The following is a 16,957-nucleotide window of genomic DNA, read 5'->3' on the forward strand; positions in this document are numbered from 1 at the left end:
CCCATTGAGCTCTGTATTTTCAACACTTTAATTTCTACAGTAAAGCATTGCACATGCATCCCATCCCACAACAGGCAACATGGTGCAGGGTGCATCCCATCCTACAACGAGCAACATGGTGTAGCGTGCATCCCATCCCACAACGAGCAACAAGGTGCAGCGTGAATCCCATCCCACAACGGGCAACATAGTGCAGCGTGCATCCCATCTTACAACGAGCAACCTGGTGCAGCGTGCATCCCATCTCACAACGAGCAACCTGGTGCAGCATGCATCCCATCTCACAACGAGCAACATGGTGCAGCGTATCCCATCCCACAACGAGCAACATTGTGCAGCGTGCATCCCATCCCACAACGAGCAACATGGTGCAGCGTGCATCCCATCCCACAACGAGCAACATGGTGCAGCATGCATCCCATCCCACAACGAGCAACATGGTGCAGCGTGCATCCCATCCCACAACGAGCAACATGGTGCAGCGTGCATCCCATCCCACAACGAGCAACATGGTGCAGCGTGCATCCCATCCCACAACGAGCAACATGGTGCAGCGTGCATCCCATCCCACAATGAGCAACATAGTGCAGCGTGCATCCCATCCCACAATGGGCAACATTGTGCAGCATGCATCCCATCCCAGAATGAGCAACATGGTGCAGCGTGCATCCCATCCCACAATGAGCAACATAGTGCAGCGTGCATCCCATCCCACAATGGGCAACATTGTGCAGCATGCATCCCATCCCAGAATGAGCAACATGGTGCAGCGTGTATCACATCCCACAACAAGCAATATGGTGCAGCGTGCATCCCATCCCGCAACAGGCAACATGGTGCAGCATGCATCCCATCCTACAACGACCATGATGGTGTGGTGTGCATCCCATCCCACAACGAGCAACCTGGTGCAGCGTGCATCCCATCCCACGACGGGAAACATGGTGCAGCGTGAATCCCATCCCACAATGGGCAACATGGTGCAGCGTGCATCCCATCCCGCAACAGGCAACATGGTGCAGCGTGCATCCCATCCCACAACGGGTAACATGGTGCAGCATGCATCCCATCCAATGAGCAACATTGTGCAGCGTGCATCCCATCCCACAACAAGCAACATTGTGCAGTGTGCATCCCATCCCACAACGAGCAACATGGTGCAGCGTGCATCCCATCCTACAATGAGCAACATGGTGTAGCGTGCATCCCATCCCACAACGACAACATGGTGCAGTGTGCATCCCATCCCATAACGAGCAACATGGTGCAGTGTGCATCCCATCCCACAATGAGCAATATTGTGCAGCGTGCATCCCATCCCACAACGAGCAACATAGTGCAGCGTGCATTCCATCCCACAACGAGCAACATAGTGCAGCATGCATCCCATCCCACAACGGGCAACATAGTGCAGCGTGCATCCCATCCCACAACGAGCAACATGGTGCAGCGTATCTCATCCCACAACGAGCAACATTGTGCAACGTGCATCCCATCCCACAACGAGCAACATGGTGCAGCATGCATCCCATCCCACAACGAGCAACATGGTGCAGTGTGCATCCCATCTCACAATGAGCAACCTTGTGCAGCATGCATCCCATCCCACAACGAGCAATATGGTGCAGCGTGCATCCCATCCCGCAACAGGCAACATGGTGCAGCGTGCATCCCATCCCGCAACAGGAAACATGCTGCAGCGTGCATCCCATCCTACAACGACCATGATGGTGTGGTGTGCATCCCATCCCACAAAGGGCAACATGGTGTAGCGTGCATCCCATCCCGCAACAGGCAACATGGTGCAGCGTGCATCCCATCCCACAACAGGCAACATGGTGCAGCATGCATCCCATCCCACAACGAGCAACATAGTGCAGCGTGTATCCCATCCCACAACGAGCAACCTGGTGCAGCGTGCATCCCATCCCACGACGGGCAACATAGTGCAGCGTGCATCCCATCCCACAATGGGCAACATTGTGCAGCGTGCATCCCATCCCGCAACAGGCAACATGGTGCAGAGTGCATCCGATCCTACAACGACCATGATGGTGTGGTGTGCATGCCATCCCACAACGGGAAACATAGTGCAGCGTGCATCCCATCTCACAATGGGCAACATGGTGCAGCGTGAATCCCATCCCACAACAGGCAACATGGTGCAGCATGCATCCCATCCCACAACGAGCAACATTGTGCAGCGTGTATCCCATCCCACAACGAGCAACCTGGTGCAGCGTGCATCCCATCCCACAACGGGTAACATTGTGCAGCATGCGTCCCATCCAACGAGCAACATGGTGCAGCGTGCATCCCATCCCACAACAAGCAACATGGTGCCGTGTGCATCCCATCCCACAACGAGCAACATGGTGCAGCGTGCATCCCATCCTACAATGAGCAACATGGTGTAGCGTGCATCCCATCCCACAACGACAACATGGTGCGGCGTGCATCCCATCCCATAACGAGCAACATGGTGCAGTGTGCATCCCATCCCACAATGAGCAACATTGTGCAGCATGCATCCCATCCCACAACGAGCAAGCTGGTGCAGCGTGCATCCCATCCCACAATGAGCAAGCTGGTGCAGCGTGCATCCCATCCCACAATGAGCAACATGGTGCAGCGTGCATCCCATCCCAAAACGAGCAACATAGTGCAGCGTGCATTCCATCCCACAACAGGCAACATGGTGCAGCATGCATCCCATTCCACAAGGAGCAACATGGTGCAGCGTGCATCCCATCCCACAACGAGCAATATTGTGCAGCGTGCATCCCATCCCACAACAGGCAACATGGTGCAGCATGCATTCCATCCTACAACGGCCATGATGGTGTGGTGTGCATTCCATCCCACAATGGGCAACATAGTGCAGCGTGCATCCCATCCCACAGTGGGCAACATGGTGCAGCGTGCATCCCATCCCGCAACAGGCAACATGGTGCAGCATGCATCCCATCCCACAACGGGCAACATGGTGCAGCATGCGTCCCATCCCACAACGAGCAACATAGTGCAGCATGCATCCCATCCCACGAGCAACAAGGTGCAGCGTGCATCCCATCCCACAACGGGCAACATAGTGCAGCGTGCATCCCATCCCACAACGAGCAACATGGTGCAGCATATCCCATCCCACAACGAGCAACATGGTGCAGCATGCATCCCATCCCACAACGAGCAACATGGTGCAGCATGCATCCCATCCCACAACGAGCAACATGGTGCAGCGTGCATCCCATCTCACAACGAGCAACCTTGTGCAGCATGCATCCCATCCCACAACGAGCAACATGGTGCAGCGTGCATCCCATCCCACAATGAGCAACATAGTGCAGCGTGCATCCCATCCCACAACAGGCAACATGGTGCAACATGCATCCCATCCCAGAATGAGCAACATGGTGCAGCGTGTATCCCATCCCACAACGAGCAATATGGTGCAGCATGCATCCCATCCCGCAACAGGCAACATGGTGCAGCGTGCATCCCATCCCGCAAGAGGCAACATTCTGCAGCGTGCATCCCATCCTACAACGACCATGATGGTGTGGTGTGCATCCCATCCCACTATGGGCAACATGGTGTAGCGTGCATCCCATCCCGCAACAGGCAACATGGTGCAGCGTGCATCCCATCCCACAACAGGCAACATGGTGCAGCATGCATCCCATCCCACAATGAGCAACATTGTGCAGCGTGTATCCCATCCCACAACGAGCAACCTGGTGCAGCGTGCATCCCATCCCACGACGGGCAACATAGTGCAGCGTGCATCCCATCCCACAATGGGCAACATGGTGCAGCGTGCATCCCATCCCGCAACAGGCAACATGGTGCAGCGTGCATCCCATCCCACAACGGGTAACATTGTGCAGCATGCGTCCCATCCAACGAGCAACATGGTGCAGTGTGCATCCCATCCCACAACGAGCAACATTGTGCAGCGTGCATCCCATCCTACAATGAGCAACATGGTGTAGCGTGCATCCCATCCCACAACGACAACATGGTGCAGCGTGCATCCCATCCCACAATGAGCAACATTGTGCAGCGTGCATCCCATCCCGCAACAGGCAACATTGTGCAGCATGCATCCCATCCCACAACGGGCAACATGGTGCAGCATGCGTCCCATCCCACAACGAGCAACATGGTGCAGCATGCGTCCCATCCCACAACGAGCAACATAGTGCAGCGTGCATCCCATCCCACAACGGCCATGATGGTGAGGTGTGCACATAGGTTGTGCACACACTTAGACTGGGCACACATAGGCTGGGCACACATAAGTAAAGCACACATAGGCTGGGCACACACATAGGCTGGGCACACATAAGTAAAGCACACATAGGTTGTGCACACACATAGGCTGGGCACACATAAGTAAAGCACACATAGGCTGGTTGGTCAAAATACTCTAATTACCAAACCATTCCGTATATAAAAACTGAAATACATCCTTACAAGTACGGAATGGTGTGTTTTTTTAAGCACATAATAATGGAACTTGATTTGCAATGTTCTGGTCCTGGCAGGATTGGATGGTACAAAGGAAATGTACATGCCTTTGAGCTGTTTCGCTGTATAGACTGGGTTCGATCCCCGACCCAACTAAAAGCTGTCAGGATTCACATACAGGCGTTGCAGTACCAAGTGCACCATCCCCCCAGGTGAATGTTAAGCTGGGTGTCTCATCTGCTTGTGTCAATTGGTGGACATACAATATCCAATGGCGTCTTTTGCAGAGGATGGCAAGTTATGCCACTACCCCGAATATATTACAAAATCCTGTCACCTTCAGCCAAACATCAAGCTCATGAATGACTTGGTCAATAAACTTCTCTTGTCAAACCCCGCATGAAGGTGGGTATAAATTGGGTCGTTATAGAAGTATTAGAGTCTTTGCAATGCTGTCTGGTATCATCATCATGCTCATTCCTGCTACATACTGGTTGTATATATGGTTATCTGCTGCCACCTGCTGTTAGAAATCACATCCTTTTATTGCTTTGCTTCCATCACCATTGGTTGTTATTCAAGCTTTGACCCCTTTATGAAGTCATCATCGTTTTCTGGCTTCACTTGTTTACTGCATTGATCGTTTACAATACAAATGACCAAACCTATAAACGACAACTCTCACTGCAAAGCAAACTTTCAGTGCTTGATGTTGCTGAGTACAATATTCATTTGAGTTTACAATATTTCAGTAAATAGTCAATTACAGATGTTTCATGATCTCTAGAAAAGACTCATCTGAGGAGTCTGTTCATATATTACGTGCGGGTTCATGAAAGATTTTGGCCAAGCACATCCCCTGGCAACCCCCACAAGAATGTGAGAATAATTGTGGCATTTGAATAAGACAAAGAAGATTCAGGTATTAGAAAATATCAGAGTATATTCAACAGGGAATGGGTCCAAAAGTATCTATTTATCAAATGCCCGAGGACAGAGGACAGGTGAGTCACAGGTTCACTGCTATGCTTGCAACCGGACTTAATATCTTGTGTACACGCAAAGAAGGTGGAAGGAAATTTGATGCAAGATGTCACATCAAATAGCGACAACCATAGGGAGTAAAGGTACACGGTAAGTGCAATAAATGTCGAGCAAATTAATTTATGGTACATTAACGGTGGACACGATATTTTAACAGTCCTGGAGGTACTAGATGTTGACATTGATGCTATCTATATCAGGAATACCTGTTGGGGATACTTTGAACTTCATTACCCCATACGTGAAGCACAAATCGGGGTTGAGCAATTGGATCACTGTCTGTCTACAAGAACTATTTAATTTAAATTGAAATATATATATATATATATATATATATATATATATATATATATATATATATATATATATATATATATATATATATATATATATCGAACACTGTCGTACACGGACCAGTACGTGAATCTGAACACAAACCTGCAGTTTAGCAGCACTTTGGTTCTGAATTTGGCAAATTGTACAGAATCTCATACCGATCACGCATGCGCACATAAGAGTAAGGTAATTGTTTTACTCTGTCTGCCTGTCTGGCAGTCAAACAAAATTGAAAATCATTCCAAACTCAGTTTTTAGGGACATCATAAAGGACACAAACAACAGGCATGAATAACTAATGTAAATAAGGTGGTGTAGAAGATGCTGCATCGATGGCGGTGAACTCCAAAACTTTTTTTCTAAGACCTTTAAAATATTTATTTTATTACCCTCGCCAAATGAGAGGGTATTGCATTTGGGTCCATTTTGTTTATCTTTGTTTCTTTGTTTGTTTTTCTGTGTTAACATAGGCCACAAATGCCACCTCGTGGTAGCCAGTAGTACATGGTCGTCTTTTTCAATTGAGTATCTCTATGAAGTACAGTATGTAGAATTAGAATGTGAGTACGTCTATAAAGTATGTACAATCAGAATGTGAGTACGTCTATAAAGTATGTACAATTAAAATGCGAGTACATATATAAAATATGTACAATTAGAATGTGAGTACGTCGATAAATTATGTACAATTAGAATGTGAGTACGTCTATAAAGTATGTACAATTAGAATGTGAGTACGTCTATAAAGTATGTACAATTAGAATGTGAGTACATAAGTCGATAAAAAAACCACAAAACAAGTCTGGGCGAGGGTATGCAATCTTCGATTGCTGTTCTATTTTGAATTTAATTATATGCTTGAACACTGTGGAACAGAAACCTTATTTGCACTTCCAAAAACCTCCAGTTCAGCAGTACTTTGGCAAAATATTACGCCATTTTATGACATCTCGACCAATCGAATTTGCCGTTCGTGCTTTCAGTGTTGGAGAATATCGAGATTCAGACAAAATTGCGTCACATAGGAAACATGTCATACTCAGAATCGCAAAACAATAGTTTAAAAGATGCTTCCAGTGGCTTTTTCTCAAGAATTCCCACATCTTGTTCTATGAACTCTCCAGTTCAATATGTATCAAACAACCAATACACTTTGCCAAATTTCTCAAAATTCCACCATATTTTAAATATTTTTTACGCAGAAAGAGAAGTCAAATGAAACTAGAATGAGATCTCAAAATGTCCTGGATTGCAGTATAGATAAGGTTTATGTTTTTAGAAAATATTCCAGAAGAGAGGGAATTTTCCCAGATCCCCATAGCTGTTCACTTTGCTTGTCGAGCGAAAACATCAGTTTCACGCTTTGGAAAACAAAAAAGACTTGAGAGGTCTTCTTTCCCTCACTTATCCCCTCCCCCCTTCCCTTTCTTCAATTAAATTTTCATTATTCAACCACATTCGCACCATCATGTATTTAACACATACATGATATGATCCATCAGGTTGAAATGACATTCATGTTGCAACAACTTTATTGAATGGTAAAATAAAAATTGTAGGGCACAAATTAAGTTAGTACAATAGCATTGTAAAAATAAATGATATATCTCGAGATCATTGAGAATGTTTTAAGATGCTCTGGCGTGGGAAGATAACAATGTATACGTTTTCATGCGGGCTAAGCCCTGCTATGACATTTCCATCAGTACCTTTTCCACAACAGACAAACAATAACTAGATAACTGATATCACAAAGCGATCGCGAAAGGTAAGCCTCCCCTGACAGGATGGGAGTGGGCGAGGGGGGGGGAGGGGGATCAAGTAGATCAAGCTCAAGTAGATCAAGCCCTTGGCGATCACCCATCTCTTACCCTTGGCCTGTGATCCAATGGTGGCCATATTTTTTGCACCACCATATGACCTTGACCTTCAACATGTAAGTGTAGAGTGTAAATAAAGAAAATGTGTCCCAATCTACAATCCATCAAAACTCATAATCATGAAAATCGGAGGAAAATTATTCAAGTTATGATAAAAAAAAATGTTGTTAATTAGATCACAATCAGAAAAAAGTATATCAAGCAAAATAGTCAAATATCAGGTGCACAACTTCAGTGCAGGTACACTATTATGATGCAAGAACGTCTTGGAAGGCCAAACGGTCTTTGAGATTCCGCATTGGCAAAATTGAGCAATGACAAAAAATGCATTTTTTTCAGACCTTGACCTTTCAGATTTGACCTTGACCTTTAATCCAGAGGGTGTGATGTAAAGCGTAAATTTAAGCGTAAATGCACCTTCATCTCGGCTATCTAGTTATGGTAATTTAGTTCCAATTGCACAAACCTTAGTCAAGTTATGACAAAATGTGATGGAAAAATGTGATGTGAATTCCTCTGTGTTAAAGAAGAATATAGAAAATCGAGTTGTCGACTTTTACTCACCACTAAAGATTGATGACTTCGTCCAGTCTGAGCGGTGCCCCATAAGCTGTTAAGCTAGAGTGCTGATGAATAGTCACAAATTCAATAAGAATCAAGAAATGGCATATCAAGATTGGGCCAATTTGGCATCGTGTCCACAAAATAATATGATTCACTCGATGATGTGGGTGTCATAAATGTCCAGTGCCCGTGGGAATTAGCTGCTCCCCAAAAGGGATATGATTAAAGAAGTTCCACGATTGAAAGGAGTGAAAACCCACTGAAGATAGGGAACTGCGACATGGCATGTGGTACGAAGGCATGTGCATGAGTCAAGAGAGGAAATGCATCGCTGAAGATAGGGCTGTGAATGCGGTTTAACTCCAGTGAACTCCAGTGAAACTCAAGTCCGTGAATCATTTCCATGATAGTGTAAATAGTGAGCTGCCAGGCAAGGAAGTGTCGTAACCCTTCCATTAAAGCTTTCCTTCCACCCTCGTCCCTTGAGGGGGAGACGTCTAAGAGCCCGGTCGCAGTGTGGGGGAAAATGATTGATTTGAAACCAGATTAAAAAAAATAAAAACACGCCTACACCACTGCTATTTGTTGGACAAGTAAATGGAAAAAAGTTCATACAATGTAAAGGTATGAACAAATTGGCATCAATGAAAAGTACACTACAAGAAGAAACAGTGCTGAAGAAGAAGATAAAAAGAGAAAAGAGAAGAAAGGCAGAAAGAGGAACACAGAAGAAGGAAGACAGAAGAATGAAGATAGAACAATGGAAAAAGATAACAAAGAAGAAAGGAAGAATCAGAAGCAGATAGAAGATGGAAGATACAAGAAGAAGAAGAAAGGCAGAAGTAGAAAAAGAAGAAAAAAAAACCACAATGAATAACAAAAATCCAGAGCAGCAGAAATTCCTCAACATCAAGAGGCAAGACAAAAAGCAAACACAACGGCAATGACTGCGTTCTGCAATGACGTCAACAAAGAGCAATGACATCAAGAGATTGCTCTCTCATACCTGCAATTCTCCCAGTCATTGCGTCGTCCTTCAGCCAGTTGTCCATACAGTCTGGTCCAAGACACGGTTCAAATGTATGAAACCTTTATCGCTCTTGTGTGAAGCAGAGCCATCGCCAAAAAATAGAAAACACACAGGAAACGGCACTCTGTGTTGAGGCGCAGAGGTGAGAGTCATGTTTAACCCTTGACCAGTCAATATACCTGTGGGGTGGGGAGGGGGGAGCTTCAATGTCACAGAAAGATCTGCTTTGGTCTTATCTGCTGTTATATTATCAAAGTGACAGGTTTTATTTGTTCTCTTTCCTCTCTGTCTCTTTTTCCTCCCCTCTCCTTTCTCCCCTACCCCTCCTCTCTCTCTCCACTCCTGCCCTCTCTCCCCATCCTCCCCTCCTCTCACTCCTCATCCTCCCTCCCTCCCCCAACCTTCTATCTCCACCCCTGCCCTCCTTCCCCTCTTCTCTCTCCCCCTTACTCCCCCCCTCATGTGTCTATGTCTATGTCTATGTCTGTTTCCCTCTCTCTCTCTCTCCCAACCCTTTTTCTCCCCCCCCCCTCTCTTGGTATTCCTGTCCGGAAAGTTCCAGATGGTATTTGCTTCTCTACTTATAATAATAAATGTGTGTGTATGTGTATGTGTATGTGTATGTGTATGTGTATGTGTGTGTGTGTGTGTGTGTGTGTGTGTGTGTGTGTGTGTGTGTGTGTGTGTGTGTGTGTGTGTGTGTGTGTCGCCTCCTTAACTCCAAAATCATGAAACCTAACAGCCGGAGATTTTGCAAGCATATGAAGAGAACTCCATGGGAGTACATGAATGGAAATTGTTTGTTTGGGATAATTTAAACACCCCTTTTGAAGATAATTAACCACCTTATTTAATTATCCTTCATCAAGGCTTCATCCTTGGCCAGCCCCTTGCTCAGCCTGCTCTCCCTCGCAGGGGCTTAATTCGCCATTTTTAAAATCCTGCTCAACAATGCCCCCACGTGAAACAGGTCGCATTAGTTTGCTAATAATACAGCGCTCAATTTTTTTTTTCACCTTTCTCACTCATATCACGGAATGCCTGATCTTCATACATACGAATCACTGTATACATCGCTCTTGTAGTTGCGATTTTTTTTTTTTAATTGTAGGAGGTTGGAGGGATTTTATGCATTATATGATACAATTTTCCACGATGACCACACATGGACAAATTGAAGTGTATTGTTGCGAATTCGCGCCCACCGGCGTGCGATCGGCCACTCGACTCAAATGGCGGCCACCTCGCCCACTGGAACGGACGATTCATTCGTGACCCTCTCGGAACAACGCCGGGAGCTAGTCACGGGTGGGGGTTTAACCTCACCACGATCGTGCCAATTGCCCACCCGCGCAGGATAGGGTTGCTCGCCAAATCCAATCTACCTAAGTACCTGCGCGAATGGTCGACCGGGCGATCGTACCATGCCACAGGCCGACTCCGGACACGAACCGCTTAAGCGGTCCGTTCCGTGCTACAGTGATAACCGAGCGGTGTCATCGTCGGCCTTGACGGTTCCGATTAATAACCGGGATGTTGCACCCACTACGAACCCCTTACGTGAAGCAGGATGGAGAGTCAAACAAAGCAGGATGGAGGGTCAATAAAGAAAAGACGAAGCGAAATGGGAAAACAGTTCACACAATGCACATTTATTTCCCGGCACACGGAAAGCACATATTACAGCCATACAGTCAAAATGCACATACAGCAACCAAAACAAAAGCAACAACGACGCAGAGTTACTACCGACTATGCGCACACACGGCAACACTTATACAGTTCCACTTTACAGACGGCGCCAACACACATTTACACAAAAGCAAAGGAAAGAAGCCACCCTCATAGACAAGGGGGCAGACAGGTCTGCAGGCCAATATGTGCGCGTGACCTGGAGGAGCGGCCAGGTCTGCGAGACCGGGGGGGTCCTACCCAGTCCTCGTGACGCGTTGGCGGGCGAGCTGCAGATGTGGCCGTGCGGCTGTGCCCCGACTCCGTGCTCCTTGGCGGGTTTCGTTGGCACGACGTTTGGAGTGGGGTGGGAACGGGGCCCCCTTTTGCACTATCTCAGCGCGGGGGAAAGGGGAATTGTTGATGTCCTGGGGGAGGGATATGGCTGGCTGGCTTGGGTCCCGCGACAAGCAATCCCACACCACGACCTCGTCGCCGACCGCCGTCCTTCTCTCCTCGGACCCGAGCTCCTTTGCCTCTTCCCGCAACTCTTCTCAGCCGACTCCAGAACCCAACTCTCTCGATGACACTCTCTTCCATTCTCCAACCAAAACTGACTCACTCTGCCACGATTCGCCTTGCGCTCGCCGTTTTATAGGCTGGCAGGAGCAGCTAATATGCAAATATTCGGATCAGAATGACCTCGGGGGCGGAGCCACGCTCGCCCATTGGTCGGAGGAAATGGGGGCGTGAACCTCCGCTGATCCTAGAATTTGCATATATCGATTTCACACAGATGCGCCTGGAGGCGGGGCCAAGCCGCCCCGTACTTGCTAATTGGACGGAGGAGAAGTGGGCGTGTAGCGTTCTTGATCTGAATTTTCCTTCGGAAAGGCCGCTATTTGCGCTCGCGGCTCGGTGCGCTCGCGGCTCGGTGCGCCCGGCACCAATCGCCGAACGGGCCCGAGACAGTCCGACGTTCAGTGTTCACAAGTGGTGCGGGAATGGCCGTAGAAGGAGAGAGGTGAAGGTGGTGGAGGGTTTTCGGTGGTGGTTGATGGTTATGGTGCCGTTGGGAATGGCGGTGATGCGATGTTTGCAGGATTGAGTTGTGAAGGTAAAGGTTGTGGCTGTTGGCGTTGTTGTTGTCTGAGGGTTGGAGCGTGGTTGTAGTTGGTGACGATGGCTGGCGTGGTGGTTAAGGTGGTTGTTGTGTGATGGCGGTTGAGACGTGGTTGGTTCAAAATAAAGATAGAACAGAAAAACGCCTAACTCAAAGGATCGCAGTCCGAATGAATCACATAAATTCCCTCTCTACAACGGGTTTGGGCTAACTACACATGTACTTACAGAGATATCTCACCTACGGGCCTTGAATGGTGGTTTACGAATTTCCACAGCCGTAACAATATTAAACATTCTCTTTGTTAACTCCCCCTTTCTCTCTTTCCCCTCCTCACTCCCCCTCCTGGTAAAGTGCAGCACTCTCCGCCCAAACGTCTGTCTGTCTGTCTCGCTCTCTCGCTCTCTCGCTCTCTCTCCCCCCACCCCCCTAACCTCCTGGAGTTGTATCGTGACGTCTGGTGAGGCGTTGCGTCGCGCCCCCCTCTTTAAACTCCTCCTCGCTCATCCCCCTTTCTCTCTCCCCACTCTCTTTGGACTCTCGTCAGTAAAGCGACGGGTTGTATTTACGATTGTGTTTAATATTCTAAGCCACGTCCTTCTCAAACTCTCCTTTGGATTGACGAGTTATTTTCTTAACTTGCCCCTATTTACTCCGATAGTGATATGAATCTAACTCCAGTCCTGTTGTTTTAAACCTAATAAATGCCTTTTGCTTCTCCCTAATAGTGCAACCACCCTGGTCTCTTTCTACTTCTAGTTTTACACCTCATTGGAATGGACTTACTCTGCACTCAACATATTATTTGCTGCTTAAAGGTTTCCCATTTCTCTGAAGGTGATTGTCCTGTTGTTGGAGTCTCCCAATCTACATCACCCAACTCTCTCCTCATACCCTCACAAGGTTTGCCTTCCTGAAATCTAACAACCTTACTCCACAATCCTGAACTCTAACCATGAACAGAGCTTTGCACACACAATGTTATAGTCACTTGCTCCTAAATGCTCCTCTACCTCCACCTCCTCCACCATGTTGGGATCATTACTGCACAGGCACTTGGTGACCTACCTGCACCATGCCGATGGACGTATGAACATGAAGGTGACGACAAATTTCCCAAAGAATGCCGTTTTATTCTAGAATGAACAAAATCATCCATAAAGGATATTAGTTCACACAAGCAGTATGGAAATATCGAGCAATAAAGAGTACAGAAACAACCACAAAATGCCAAACGAGTAAAGTGTTACAGAGACGTATTTTCATCACAGAATAATAACCTACCAAGTGTTCATACCCGTAGAATGAGGGAATGCTCAAAGGAAAGCATAAAACAGATAAACGGAGGTTTGCAATGCTCTGAAGCAAAATGCTGCATTACTACTTGGCAGACAGGAAAATAAAATGCTGCCAAAGGTGGGAAATGTTGTTGTTGTTGCCTTGCCTCAACAGTTAGTTAAAAGGAGGTGAAACACTACACTCCCCCTCGTGGGCTTATCTACAAACTGGGTTAAAAAGCAATCTTGGACTAAAACTAGGAAATCCTCATCTGCTCTGCCCTTTCCCTGTTCCTCTACCCAATCTATCCCTGGCAAGTTAAAATCCCCCATAATCAATACTCTTCCCTTACCACGTGCCCTTTTTGAATTCTTCATATTGTTGCGGTTCTCGGAACCACATGCATACAACAGATAGGTGTCCCAACTCCCAAGAGAGTTATTCCATTATTATACGTGTACACTGTACATAGTCCCCTTCCTTTTGTTTAGTGGGACAACAAGGGAGTGCATGGCGATTATCTAATAGCTAGGGTTGCTTAAATCATTTTCTTCTTTTCTGATTATTCCTGAGGTAAATCAGCCACGTGCGCCTTGGAGGCCAGTGTGTGCGGCTCCGCGGTGAGGAAACTGCAGCGTGTGTGGTGCCAGGGTTGGGAAACTGCAGCGCGTGCGGCTCCGCGGTGGGGAAACTGCAGTGCGTGTGGTGCCGCGGTGGGGAAACTGCAGCGCGTGTAGCGCCGCGGTGGGGAAACTGCAGCACGTGTGGTGCCGCGGTGGGGAAACTGCAGCGCGTGTGGTGCCGCGGTGGGGAAACTGCAGCGCGTGTGGTGCCGCGGTGGGGAAACTGCAGCGCGTGTGGCACCGCGTTGGGGAAACTGCAGCGCGTGCGGCTCCGCGGTGGGGAAACTGCAGTGCGTGTGGTGCCGCGGTGGGGAAACTGCAGCGCGTGTAGCGCCGCGGTGGGGAAACTGCAGCACGTGTGGTGCCGCGGTGGGGAAACTGCAGCGCGTGTGGTGCCGCGGTGGGGAAACTGCAGCGCGTGTGGCACCGCGTTGGGGAAACTGCAGCACGTGTGGTGCCGCGGTGGGGAAACTGCAGCGCGTGTGGTGCCGCGGTGGGGAAACTGCAGCGCGTGTGGCACCGCGTTGGGGAAACTGCAGCGCGTGCGGCTCCGCGGTGGGGAAACTGCAGTGCGTGTGGTGCCGCGGTGGGGAAACTGCAGCACGTGTGGCACCGCGTTGGGGAAACTGCAGCACGTGTGGTGCCGCGGTGGGGAAACTGCAGCGCGTGTGGTGCCGCGGTGGGGAAACTGCAGCACGTGTGGCACCGCGTTGGGGAAACTGCAGCACGTGTGGTGCCGCGGTGGGGAAACTGCAGCGCGTGTGGCACCGCGTTGGGGAAACTGCAGCACGTGTAGCGCCGCGGTGGGGAAACTGCAGCACGTGTGGTGCCGCGGTGGGGAAACTGCAGCACGTGTGGCACCGCGTTGGGGAAACTGCAGCACGTGTGGTGCCGCGGTGGGGAAACTGCAGCGCGTGTGGTGCCGCGTTGGGGAAACTGCAGCGCGTGCGGCTCCGCGGTGGGGAAACTGCAGTGCGTGTGGTGCCGCGGTGGGGAAACTGCAGCGCGTGTAGCGCCGCGGTGGGGAAACTGCAGCACGTGTGGTGCCGCGGTGGGGAAACTGCAGCGCGTGTGGTGCCGCGGTGGGGAAACTGCAGCGCGTGTGGCACCGCGTTGGGGAAACTGCAGCACGTGTGGTGCCGCGGTGGGGAAACTGCAGCGAGTGTGTCGCCGCGTTGGGGAAACTGCAGCGAGTGTGTCGCCGCGTTGGGGAAACTGCAGCGCGTCATGTGGTGTGCTCGTTGGTGCTGGACTATTGACTCGAGCTTCCGACGGTCTGGGGAGAATTGCCGATTGCTTTAGAAAAGCATGCAAATAAATACCTGTTAAGAGGCTGCACGAATGGTGTTTTTCACGGCACGGGAAACACGGCCAGAACGACGTCCACGCTGCATGAGACGCGTACGGAGGCCGATAAAGCCGACTCCACGCCATGTTGGGCAGGATACGAGTGTGCGGGTAGAAGCGGCTTGTTCTTTTTTAACCTCAATATCCGACGCATGTTGGTGTTCGCCCCGCACACACTGGCGGAGTCGTGTGAACGCGAGCGCTGACCACGTGAGTAATGGCGGAACGACGCGCACTGTATGGAATGTGCTCGAAAGCAGACACGTACACCGCTCGTGAAGCGTGCATGGATTTATACATGGCGATGTACCTTCGGTCCTCGCTGGCAGCAGTGGATTCTCCACGGATGGTGAACGTCTTCTGGTCTCTGCGGCCAGCGAGGCTGCGATCGAGTCAAGGAATGTACAGTGCGGGCCACGTTGGCGCTCGCGGAACGAGTGCGTTGATCGGCGCTGGTCCGACGCCAGAGCGGACATGCGGGACCATCGACCGGTCGCCCGGGGGGTTTTGCGGGATGATTCGCGTACCAATTTCGGTGTGGGCGATTCATGTCATCTCGTGGGGTCGGAGCGCAATATTCCCGCTGTTTGGGATGGCCTTGCCAGAAACGAAGTGAGGCGGTTTCCGGCCCAAGCTGGCGGGCCACGTGAGGGGTCGGGGCCAATCAGAGCGCCCGATTCGGGTGATGACGTTTGATTCGGCATGGCCCCTCCCCCTCGAGCTGCGGGCCCTCGCCCAGACGGTTTGTGTTTCCTGCTTTTTGTCTCCACCTCCTCGACTCTGCCATCGTCGGCACCGCCACGATCCCCTCCTGCTCCTCGACTCCGCCTCCTCGTCTCTGCCCACACCATTTTGACCCACCTACAACTCCATCTGGACTCCGCCCCCTCTCCACTCAAGCGCCTCCTTCACGAGCAGTCTCCACACGTGCGGATTGGGCCAAAGGCAACACGCCCACTGTCGGGCACCGCACCACGGAGCATCCCCCCCCCCCCCCGAAAACGTATTGGTGGAACGTCGTGCTATCGGGCGCACAGGTACCGAGAACATAGCCTCAACCCACCCCTCCCCCCCCCCAAGTTGCAAAACTCCCTCTCCATCGGGTTCTGTGTCAGTGTGTGTGTGTGTGTGTGTGTGTGTGTGTGTGTGCGTGTGTGTGCGCGCGCGCGCGCGCGCGCGCTGGCGCCTGTCTGCTTAAGTAAGACTATAGAAGATTATTGGCTGCTCTTAGAGCACCCTTATTCTGGACATTTCCATCTGTCTGTCTGTCTGTCTGTGAAACTTTGGTCAAGCCTAGAGGCTAAACCACTCAACAGATTCCAATGAAATTTTGTAGGTAGGACCAATATTTCTGGGAATCGTGTGCTTTCAAATATGGGACCCCAAGCCCTAGCAACGGCAGAGCAACGGCCCTTTAAAGTGGTCAAAAAAAATCGAAAAAAATAAAATAAAATTTCGAAAAATCGAAGCTTAGAGTTCTGTGTGCAATCTATCTCGCTCCCTTCATGCCAATTTGCAGCCCGAACAAAAAATATTTGTAGGAGGAGATAGGTTTTGGGCGAGTACATGTCGAACATTTCAGAAACGGTTA

General features: G+C 49.5%; 1 long non-coding RNA gene across 1 annotated transcript; it reads right to left on the reverse strand.

The window, feature by feature from the left end:
- Positions 1 to 7,364: 7,364 nt before the first annotated feature.
- On the reverse strand, positions 7,365 to 16,442 carry LOC147015966 (uncharacterized). The gene is made up of 3 exons (XR_015049952.1): positions 15,677 to 16,442; positions 13,187 to 13,254; positions 7,365 to 9,503 (listed from the first exon to the last, which is right to left on the reverse strand). It is a non-coding gene; the product is annotated as an uncharacterized LOC147015966 (long non-coding RNA).
- Positions 16,443 to 16,957: the final 515 nt, after the last annotated feature.

The sequence above is a fragment of the Eptatretus burgeri genome, chromosome 12, assembly GCF_056783735.1.
Source record: "Eptatretus burgeri isolate ZD-2024b chromosome 12, Ebu_testis_v1, whole genome shotgun sequence".
Lineage (NCBI taxonomy): Eukaryota > Metazoa > Chordata > Myxini > Myxiniformes > Myxinidae > Eptatretus > Eptatretus burgeri.